Raw genomic sequence first — 11,813 nt, 5'->3', positions numbered from 1 at the left:
CGTTGGCAGGGGTCTCCACACGGCTGCTCCAACGCCTAGGGCTGCATTGGGGTAGGTCCATATGGCTTCTCCTCAGGGATGTCTTGCAAGAAGTGAGCTTTGCCAGCTAAAGGAGGGAACTGGCTATGGCAGCTGTACCCTGGTCCAACCATCAGAAAGCAAGAGACAAGAAAGGCAAGGCTCATTGAGCCATTATCCCTCTGCACTTTAATTAACCCCACATGTGTTTATTGGCCAGGTTGGCACAATAACCTACCTCAGGGAGTAAAAAGCTTCATCTTTCACCCAGCTAGGTTAGTATAGAATCCCTATAAGGGACCCTGGTAGATTAAATGTGCTACTTATTGAATTACAAAGTTAGAAATTCAAGCCCGCCAGTGTGCTCTGTGGAAGAGAGATGAAGGTTTCTGTTCTTAAAAAATTTTACGACCATTTGGTCTTCAAAAAGGTGTGTAAGCAAATGTGTTGAAAAAAGCTGATGGTGCCGGGCTATCAAAAGATATAGCATCTGGTGTCTTAAAGGCTTGAAGACCCCATGTAGCTCAGAAGCAACAAAGCCCAAATGGAAGAAGCACAACAGCCTGTGTGATCATGAGGTGTTGATGGAATCAGGTATTAGGCATCTAAGACGCAGAACAAAATCATACCCAAGGTAAATGGGGGTACTGGGGGGCATGGCGTGGAGACCCAATGCCCATTCTGTAGACATTTGGACATCCCCTCACAGAAGGGTCACAGAGAAGAGATGAGCCAGTCAGGATGCAGTATAACATTGATGAAACACACAACTTTCCTCTAGCTGTCCACTATCATGACCTCAATTTTACCTTAAAAATCAGATTAGACCAGAGCATGCACACTGCTACAAACCCCTCAGGGCCAACAATGAGAGTAGAGATACCAGAGGATTAGGGGAGGGTGGGGGGAGAAAGAGGGAATCAACCACAAGGCTCAAACTATAACCCCTTCCCAGGGGGACGAATAATGGGAAAGTGGGTGAGGGGGTGATGGAGAATGATGCAAGATGTGGAAATAATCTATACACTCTTACATCTCTTATCACAATCTATACATTCATCCAGTAGGTCAAGCACCTTTGCACATATGCCACCATCATCATTTTCAAAGCATTCTCGTCCCACTCGCGCCTCTGATATCAGCTCCGCATCTCTTCCCCCTTCCTCCCTACTCGCCATACCTCATGAACCCTTGATGAACCCTAGATCTATATAACTGTCCTTTGCTTCCTAGTTCTTTCCTCTATTTGTTTTTACTTTCTTCTTGTCCTACTATCATGCTTGGCCTTCATTTGGGTTTCATAATTCCTTGCTGTTACATTGCCGTTGATTAAGTCCCACAAGTCATCCTTAGCCCTATTCTCCATTGATTTTACTTCACTTGCTGTTTCCTTGTCCCTGAGTTTGTTAACTATCCCCTTTCCTTTTTCCCACCTCACCTCCTCCCGTGTCCCCCAGAACCATCAGTTCAGTTATTTTCATCCCTGTATTGTTTATCCCACTTATCTTAACTAGATAGACATGCAGAGACATTAATAAGTGCAAAAACCAGGCAGAGCCAAACAAAACAATAAAGGAAGACAAAACCAACAAAAACAAAATAGCAACAACAAAAAGAAAGCCAATGACAGAAAAGGAAAAACCCATAAATAGTTCAAGATCTGTTTGTTGGCCTTTAGAAATGTTTTCCAGGCTAGTCTGATGGGGTGCCATGCTCTGTCTCCAAAGTCTATTTTTGGCATTCCCCAGGGACTAAATCACTTTGCTACCCTTGCTGCTCTGTTGCATGCCCTTAGCGTTTCGCCCCAGTGTGATGAGGTCAGATGGGGTACAATTCCTGCACTGTGACTCAAGTGTTGTCCCTCGAAGCACTATGGTTCAGTGAGGGATGTAGTGTCCCTGGTGGGGACGGCTCTATAGTGTTCTCTGTATATTATGTGCTCTGAGCAGGAATATCATCCTCAGGGCTTGGTGGGCCAGGATGTGTTCCCATCACTCTCCATCCCTCTTTGTTTCTCCTGTGTGCTCTAATCAGACATGCCGCTCTCCCCCCTTGCTGCAGATGGTGGTTTTTAACTGGTGAAATTGGGGTTAGCAGTCCAACATATTGCCATGAAACCACTTTGGTATAGCCTAATCAAATGGAGAAAGGAACCCTGGTTGTATCATGGGTTATACTTTGGGTTGATAACTGAGAGTTCATTAGTTTGTACCTGACAGCTGCTCCCAGGGAGAAAGATGATGCTTTCCGCTCCATTAAAGAGTCACCATCCCAGAGACCCTCGGAGTCATTCTACCCTGTCCTACATGGTCACTCGGAGGTGGAATCAAAGGCAGTAGGTTTAGTCAAATTTACACACAAATCATCATCAAGTTGGTAGAGGCAGATCCTAGGAAATTAGGCATTGACATAAATACAAGCTGGAAAATCATAAGCTTAAGCTCCATAATACAACTTAGCTTCTGTCTGCTTTTCACTGACTTTCACTTTTATGGGATTACTTCCCCCACTATGTTCCAGTTCAAAATTCAATGGAAATGAATCATCTTTAATCCTGATCCTAACCAATAATTATTACTATCTTACATATAGGTACAACTGGCAGCGGGCGGTGACCTCTCTTCCAGTGTTGTCTAATCTTAAATCTGTTTCCTTAAACAGGAGGTTGTGAAAAGGAATACTACATCCAATGGCTATCAGTTGTAATTTTTGTGTGGAAAATGACAAGAAATAAGTAAAAATTTAAAAATTAATACATAAAATAAACTCTGAGTATCCCTGGCCACCAAACAACAATTAACATTGATATTAATATCATATCTATGTTCTTATACAGTCAAAAAAAAGGAACCAGTTAGACTAACTAGCTGTAGCTGGCTTCAAGATCCAATGTGTTATTAAGTGCCTATGGGCATACATCTCTCAGTATTGCTTTCCTTTGAAGTACTTTCATTACAAGACACTAAATGATAAAAAAGCACAATAGCATCAATTCCAGTCCTTATAACTTTTATTTGCTGAGGGATGGGAAGTCTCAAAGCTGAAATATTCATAAAGAGATTTATTGAATCATTTTGCTTTGCATTGCTCATGTAATAATTCATGAAGTGATCACTTAGGTAATGGGTAAAAAAAATAACCAATATTACTGTGGAAAATTTGATTCTATATAGGAGATAACTGTCAGAAATGTCATAGCATACATTCTATAAACAAACATTTCTGCTACCACTCTGTGATAAAGAGAATGCTAATAATGCATTCCTCTGACAAAAGCAAAGTTATTAATTTCAAGGGTGATAATATTCTTAGAGTTCCTAATGTTCTATGCTATAACTCTGAGTACTGTACTGAATATTTGAAAATATTTCAAATAATCAAATAATTTGATTTTTGATATCATATATATGATATCAAAAATCAAAGTATTTGATTTATCCATATATATATATGGATTTTATTATATCCAACTTGAAGCCCCATCAGTGCTTCTTGTGATATACTATAGAAATATAAGTACAAATAATCTGAAGGTTTGCATCAACAATATCTGCCTTCATGTAATAGATCTATTTGTTACCACATCAAAATGAATTGGAATCCTAACTTCTATAACAATGGATGTAATCCCATTTGACAAAAGGGCTTTCTTTTTTATGTTAAAGAGGCCATATCAGTTTTAATGTGTCCTAAATCTAATAACTTCAGAGTGATAAAAATAACAAATTAAACACAGAAGTAACCACAGATTGAGGGAAATTAGATGCCACATGGAGACTGTCAAGGACCTGAGAAATACTAAGGTTTCAAAGGATAAAGGATCAAGGTTCTTCTTTCAGAGTTAACAGAGAGCCTTTCCGTGTACCAAACGTCTTGAATTTGAACTTCTATCTTGCTATGCTGCGAGAAAATAAATGTTCTCTTATTTAAAGTTACCCAGTTGTGGAATTTATGTCAAAATAGCACAAGGAAATTAAAGCAATCAGGATTTAAAGAAAGGCCACCTTGAAGCATTCTTATGGCAGTTTGAGACAAAACACTCAACTGTGTGGTTAAAGAGGGACTATGCACTAAACACATAAAATGGCAATCATGGAACAGATAGTGTACTTTATAATGTCAATAAATACATGTATGGGTATGCACTTACACATATAAACATCAATTATAATATATACATACACATTGTGGATTTGAAAAACTACCAAATTTTTGCTTGCTTTCATCAATCTATTTTGTGTAAAATTGAAAACAATGGTTTATTTCATATTTTAGGTGTCATTTAGTTTACAGTATTCCAGTATATTCCACAGAATTCTACTACCACACACTAATAAATAGCAGGACTCTACTGCAAGGTGCCTGGTGTAAACTACAAAGCATGTTTAAAAAACTGCAACATTACTTTAGACAGTCTTCTACAGACAGCTTTGGAAATTTCTGCTAATTACATTAATATCAAGGATATCTATATGGAAAGTAGAAGTTGCTTACAAATTAATGGAATACTTTGTATTCTAGCAGAACTTATTTAAAAGCTTGGGAAAGAAAAGATAAAACATTGCCTGAAGCTTGCAATTAAATTATGGTGTGTGTTATTAATGGAATTAGTAAAATCCATACACAAATTTTCCATAAGGGTCGGGAAGCATCACTGTGTTAGTCTGGGTAGACTAGAGAAACAAAGTCATATACACTCATATGTATTTAAGAAAGAGGGTTATATACAAGATCAATTGAATATTGAGAAAATGTCCCAGCCCAATACAGATGAAGTATGTAATTCCAACATTAGCCTACAAGACCGATGCGAATCTAGAAAGCCCTCTTCAGACTCACGAAATACATGCAATGATGCTGGATGCAGGAGGATCAAAGGCCAGTGGGTTGAAAGTCTGTGGCTCCAATGGTGGTATAAACGTCTTACCACTGGCAGGGGTCTCTACGTGTCTTCTCAGGCTTAAGAGGTCTGATTGTATCCGTGTAGGTCCAAGTGGCTTCTCCAGTTCCCAAGATGTCACACCATGTGTCTTGTCAATAGAATGTCTCTCAGGGAGTGAGCTGAGAGAGACTGTGTCTTTCACCTCCAAGGAGGAAATTTAGGAGTTCCCAGAATTCTCAGGAGAAGGTAATGCCCACACAGAGGAATTATTAGCTATGACCGATTGACAGACTAGATCTCACCTCTTCACTCTTAATCCTCCCAAGTTCCAAATTGACTCTGGATTATGTAACTACCACAATCACAATTACAAACAGCTAAATTGTTGCATTTCAATCACTGATAAAGTGATTAAAATTAATATAGGATGATAGAGACAATTTAAGAACTCAAAATAATCTCGGTGATCATAATATGGTTCTCTGTGCAAATATATATAGATTTAATTTGAGGATACATATGGCATTTGTAATATCTTATCAAAGTTAGACATAATTTTTCTTACCATTAAAACTCTACAGTGTTTCATAAACCTATAGACTAATTATTACAATTTATATCAAAGACAAGTGCCAGAAAATTCACTGCATTCTATTAAGGGAAAATGAAGCTGGTTCCAACACAATTGGTAATATTATTCAGAGTTTCATAAATTATTGTTTCTTGATAATCTTCAAGTTGCCACAATACACACACACACAAAATAAAAACATTTACATGACCCAGATTTAATGTAGGAGCCAAATTCATTGTCTAGCTAGTTGAACCCAACTCATCATGGTCCTACAGATATAGTAAAGTTATTAAATTCAAAGACTTCTAAGGCTATAATCTTAATAGAAAGAGACTTTCATCTTTTCCTTATGGAACAGCTGGTAGGTTCAAACTATTGACCTCTTAGCTGGAATTTGATTGCTTAACCACAATGCTCCCAGCAATCCTTTAATGTAAAAGATTTAGTAAGAATTATTCTTATTAGTAGTCATTTTGGAAGAGTGATCAGTCATTAAGGTGTCCATTCAGATCACTCCTTTCAGTCAGTAGCAAAATGTTCTTACTCACCCTTGTAAGGAAGAGTTCTTCAGTGATCATCCAGATGATGGTCACTTGATAAAACTCTCCTGCTCTATTGTCCTGAATAAAATCCAAGCAGTCACTCGATTATATTCCTTCTGATAGAGCAGCAACTTGAAGAACAGCAGTGTCTTCGTATTTGTAAACAGTCAATTCGTGTTCTCCTTGAGAACTAAGGCACATCAAAATTTACCTCACCACAGAAAAAATATTTATCTATTTTAAAGCCATTTGACATGCACATGATTTATATCCCGGTCACTAGATAGCTACAAACTCAGGAATGTGGGAACGGCAATGATCCAAAGCCATCAACTTTCAAGCAGAGAAGGGAGATATTCAAGGTTTCTCTTTTGTTTAATGATTTTTTTAATTAATACATTTTATCAAATAAATCAATCTTTATAACAAGTCATTTACTGTGGCATCATTAATATGAGGTTGTAAGATAAATCTAAAGGTGACAGACTGAACGTTCTGACCTCATTGAAATTGTCAGATAATATAGTACAGATTTCTCTCTGACAACATATTTAATGATAAGAAACATTTGTTTGTGAGAAGTTATATTTGAAAATAGCCCCCCCCCAAAGTGTAGTTTGTCCTTTCCTTTCTTTATATCAATATTTCTGAAATTGTATAGAAATAATGAGTAATTTATAATATATGTTCTGAAAAGTAAATCCCTTTCACTCATAGTTATGCTTAACCATTAAAATAATCTGAACAATTGTGTCTGTTTTGTGAGTTTACATGTTTAATAGACTCTGTGATATTGCTAATACTATCTATATAACTCTTACTATATGATGCACAGTTCTATTAACCATTAGGTATACCTGACTAACCTTTCAGATCACAGCCCAACTCATAACTACTACAAAACCAGGAATCCTGTTCTATTGATCAGAGGACTCTAAAAGAAAGTTCAGTTATTCCATAATAAAAGCAATACATTTGTATTTTGAATTGTTTTAGAATTACATACTCCTTATGAAATAAAGGTTGTATAAACCTTAGCTTTCTCATTGATAAAAATATTCACAACTTTTTTTTAGGTTATCATTCATTCAACTTTGATATTATTTGATTCTGATTAAAATAGTAAATAAATAACATGCTAGAAGGTAAGGTAAGCCAATAATACAAGTATTATAGTTCCAGTTCATACATTCATTAGTTTGTTCCAAATAAAACATTTCTCTGAGATCAGTGAATGGCTGCAGACAAATGACAAGTTCTGTTAGTATTGCTCTTGTCTTAGTCTCATTAGAGTGTTTTAAAAGAAAAATTTTTAAATTCCAATCGAAATAGTTGCTTCCAAGGGGATCTGAAGGATCCATTAAATTCAAAGCAGAAACATCAGCATATAAGATAATGTTGACAGTTTTTAGGAATTGTAATGTGTTTACCTAGATTTTCTTTTTTCTTTTTAGTGAACTGGACTATTTTTTAACAGCCTTTATTTTATTTTTCAAACCATTTTATTGGCATTTATTTCACATATCACATCAATGATTCAATCACATAATGGGGGTATGGCAAAGAGAGTTGGAGAAAGGTGTAGCTAATAAAGGTGAGTCCTTTTCTTGATGTGTTCAAATCAATGAATTTTGTGATATGTGAATTAAATACCAATAAAACTGTTCAAAATATTGTACAATCATCTCCACAATCAGTTTTAGAGCTTCCTTCTTTCTGGTACTCATAGTATTCATCTCCTCACATCACTCCCAACTTTCTCCACCATATGCCCCAAGAAAACATCAAAGTAATCGCTCTATATATAGCTCTACCAATCCTACCAATCCTCAATTTCATATGCAGAAAACAGGGGAGGGGGTAAAACAACAACAACAACAAAAGAAAAGCAACAATAAAACACTGCACTTTATATGATAGATAGCAATGTTATCCATATCTTAGTCTGTGGTCAGAGGGGATTAACCGGAGGGTTAATCTATGTGTGAACCTTGTGAATTAATTATATCATCAATAGCCTTCCACAAACAGCATGTTCACAATCCAGGTTTGGATGTTATTGTTCCCAGCCCTTGGCCTGTTGTGCTTCTACCTTGTGGGCTCAATTGGTGCCTTATGCACATGGCTGCTTGCTCATAGACAAGCCTTTAAGCACCCAGGAGCTATTCTTTCTAATGGCAGGACACCATGTAATCTATTTACCACACTTTGCTGTAGCACTCATATCTTCATGGATTTCTTCATATCTTCAGTGATTTCTATATGAGGGTGAGCATCAAGCAGGGCCATGTAATAAGAACTAATTGTTCTCAGATTGCATCTAGTATTAAGTGTAAGCCCCAAATCCTCTCCTATATCTACAATTTGTATTTATCTTTCATCCACTTTAGAGACATAATTATCATTATATGTTACCAATCATCCTCCTGGGGTATAAGTAATCTTATTGATAGTGTCATTAATTTAGCTAATGGTGTAGCACTGGAAACACTGTTGAGAATAGGACACTACACAATTGTAGGCTGGCTATGAACCTCTATACATGACTTGTATATATCAAATTATTAAGTGACTGGACATTATTTACACAAACAGTGGGGCTTGAAATTAGAGCAAAAACTTTAAATAATACTTATTTGCAATGGCAGAACCATGACTACCAGATTAGTACATGTCAATAAGATAGTAAGTATATGGTAGTTTGGGGCCACCAATCATTGCACACTCGGATGTACATGCTTTTGGTGTAATTGACGGAAGTATGTGCAATGAAGTCATTGGTCTTGCAAAATTCTGTCACACAATCTCCAGTTTCATTTCTATCACCAAGCTCATACATTTCAACTTCTATTATTTCTTGTTTGTTCCAACTCTTGCAGTCCAAACTATAAAACAAAATTATTGATATGATAGATGTACATGTGGTAATCTACATGTGAATTTCTGCAGATGAATCTATGAAAATAAAATTAATTACATCTGTGGGAAGAGACAATGAAGAAGCTCAATATCAGCAAGTCAATTGAGTCTAGACGACAACTGTAAAACAGACCATCAATGCTCTTATAAAGTTCAGGTTGAAGCTGAAGAAAATTAAAACAGGTTCACAAGAGTCAAAATACAACCTTGAGTATATCTCACACGATTTTGAAAATACCTCGAACAGTTTTGAGCTATTGAATATTAATGACAGAAACTTAATGAACTATGGAAAGACATTAATAACATCATACATGAAGAAAGCAAAATGTCATTAAAAAGACAAGAAAGCAGGAAAATATCAGCATGGATGCCAGAAAAGACTCCAGCTTTTTTACATGAAAGAAATGAGGAAGTCAGAGAGCTGAACAGAACGTTTCAAAGGACAGCTCGAGATGACAAAGTAAAATATGACAATGAAATTTGTGAAAACCCAGTATGAAGAACATGCTCACCATATCTTAAACTGATGAACAGGAAACAAACAGGATGATGAATCAAGGAGTTGGGTCAGGGACAGAGGCTGGCAGGTGAAAAGGTAAATGAATCCTAGGTTGGCCAAGTGATCCATCCTTGTTAGTCTGCTGGCTGCTCCTGGGATTGGGAGGTGACACAATAGGAGATGGACAAATCAAATGCAGGATTCAGATCCGCCAGCAGTCAGAGCTGAGCTCTGATCTCTCTCTAATACAAAAGGTCACACCTGCAAAGAGCCTATGACTCGATTGATAGTTTGGGCTCCAGCCTTACATTCCCTCAGCAGTGTCTATTTGACATAGACTCTAACCATCATAAAATCATGACTTTTCAACTTGACAACTGTGCACAGCTTTTTAACCATCTCTGAACAAAGATGAGCATGATCGTACTTATGCTCAACATGATACCACTAACACATGTACAACCCAAAGCTCACTAACCCCATTTTTATCTTACATTTTATAAGTAAATGAAACAAAAATAGTTGGCACATGCATACAAATAGGAATGACTCATAACATTTCTGTCCTCCTCTATGTAGCGAGTCATGTGGCTAGAGATGGCATTTAGAACTGCCTCCTTCCAATACCCATTCTGTACTCCTTTCCTCTCAGTGAGTACCTCGGATGGTTTTAGTCTTTGTCTGGTAGGGCAACCCCAACTTTTATTCAGGAAGAGTCTGGACTATTAGTATTCATGCCAGAATTAATGTGCTGTAGTTTACCATTAACTTTAATCACAGGACATAGTAATACTATGAGACAACTTTTAGGAATCTCCTGCATTCTAGACATATTCTTCTTTATCTCAGTTATGCAATACTAATCTAATTTCTCGGTAATTAGGGTCAATCTCACCATTCCATCTCGCCACTCAATCCAGTAAAACCTTTCTTTGCTTGTTGACCAAAGGAGAAATGTAGAGTCCATAATGGCTAGGAGGCATTCTTAACTCCGAATTCAATGAAAACTTTCCCGTGTCCAGGTGGGAGTATAACTACCTTTGGAGGTGTGACCTCCAGGTTTGAATAAGGTAGGGTTGCCAGGACAGGAAATACAAATGCAATGAGTGGGTCATTAAGAGTAATGGTGTGTGGCACCAATCCTATTTTCATACCTTGGTTCCTGGTCTCCTCAAGTCTGATTATTGGAGAAACAGCACCTTATAGCAAATGCTTATTTATAGTATTCACGGTGTTCTGAAGAATGTTGCTCCAACTTTGAAGGTAATTTCACAAACTGGCACCATAATTGTCTCTTTAGAAATCTATTCCATATCAATTCTTGGCCTTTTGGCTAAGATCAAGTGTAGCATCTATTATTATCAGTTTAATATCTGATATGTCCTCTATTTGAAGACAATATATTAAATGGATTTTTGGAGCAGAGAGATGGAATAGGAGCTTGCTCTGTCAACTCCACGCATCGACCTGGTATTGCTGTACTTCCAGGAACAGTGCACCCCCTTTTGGGTGAATGAAAAAAGAGAGGGGACAAAAGAGCTCTATTCCATCATTCTATCATACTAGCTGCTGCAGGATGATGGAGAACACTGCCACGCTTCATTTGTGTAAATAAAGTACCATGATCTGAGGAGATGCCTTGCCAGATATCATGTTGGTGGATGAGAAGCTCTTTAAGTCCACAAATGAGAGATTTTGCAGAAGCAGTGCATGCAGGGATGGAAAATCCAGAGTGTTTATTCCAGTAAGAGCAAAAGGCTGCCATTTCTGGGAAGGACATGGTTCTATGTAATCAATGTGCCACTATTTGCTGGTTGATCACCTCTGAAGAATGGTCATGTATTTTGGAATCAGTCTTGGTTTCTGCTGCTGACATACTGGGCACTCAGTAGTGTCAGCTTTCATGAGTGTTAGCCAAGTCAGTTCTCATAAGTGGAAATCCATATTCCTGAGTCTATACATTGCTTCCATCTCTGCCACCATGGCCATTTTATTCATCTGCCATGTGGGCCAATAGAGGAGTGGCTGGGGAATGAAGATTACCAATACCTCTTCTCCGCCCTTCATTGTAATTGATTTTCCAAAGATGCTCCTTCCGAATCCCTGATCAAACCACTGGCCACCATCCATTAATCAGTATACAATTGCACATGTGACCACATATCTTTACAGGCAAACTGAATGACTAGGTGTACCACTGGGAGGATTTTCCTTCACCACTGTCCATAAGGGAGGTCCCAGAAGGGTTTGTCTTGCAACAGCTGTCCGCTTTCAAGTTGTACCTGCATATCATACAGAACCATCAGTAAACTAAGCCCAAGTTTTCTCTTCTCAGTCAACTGATAATAATGACTTTCCACAAGGTCGTAGGGGCAG

At 37.5% G+C, this 11,813-nt stretch overlaps 1 non-coding gene across 1 annotated transcript; it reads left to right on the top strand.

The window, feature by feature from the left end:
- The first annotated feature begins 10,750 nt into the window (after positions 1–10,750).
- On the top strand, positions 10,751–10,941 carry LOC115873698. The gene has a single exon (XR_004048578.1). It is a non-coding gene; the product is annotated as a U2 spliceosomal RNA (small nuclear RNA).
- The last annotated feature ends 872 nt before the right edge of the window (positions 10,942–11,813 follow it).

Source organism: Echinops telfairi, unplaced genomic scaffold (genome assembly GCF_000313985.2).
Source record: "Echinops telfairi isolate 266 unplaced genomic scaffold, ASM31398v2 ScPeMD7_7469;HRSCAF=8507_0, whole genome shotgun sequence".
NCBI classification, from domain to species: Eukaryota; Metazoa; Chordata; class Mammalia; order Afrosoricida; family Tenrecidae; genus Echinops; species Echinops telfairi.
This window is presented reverse-complemented; position numbering and strand designations above follow the sequence as displayed.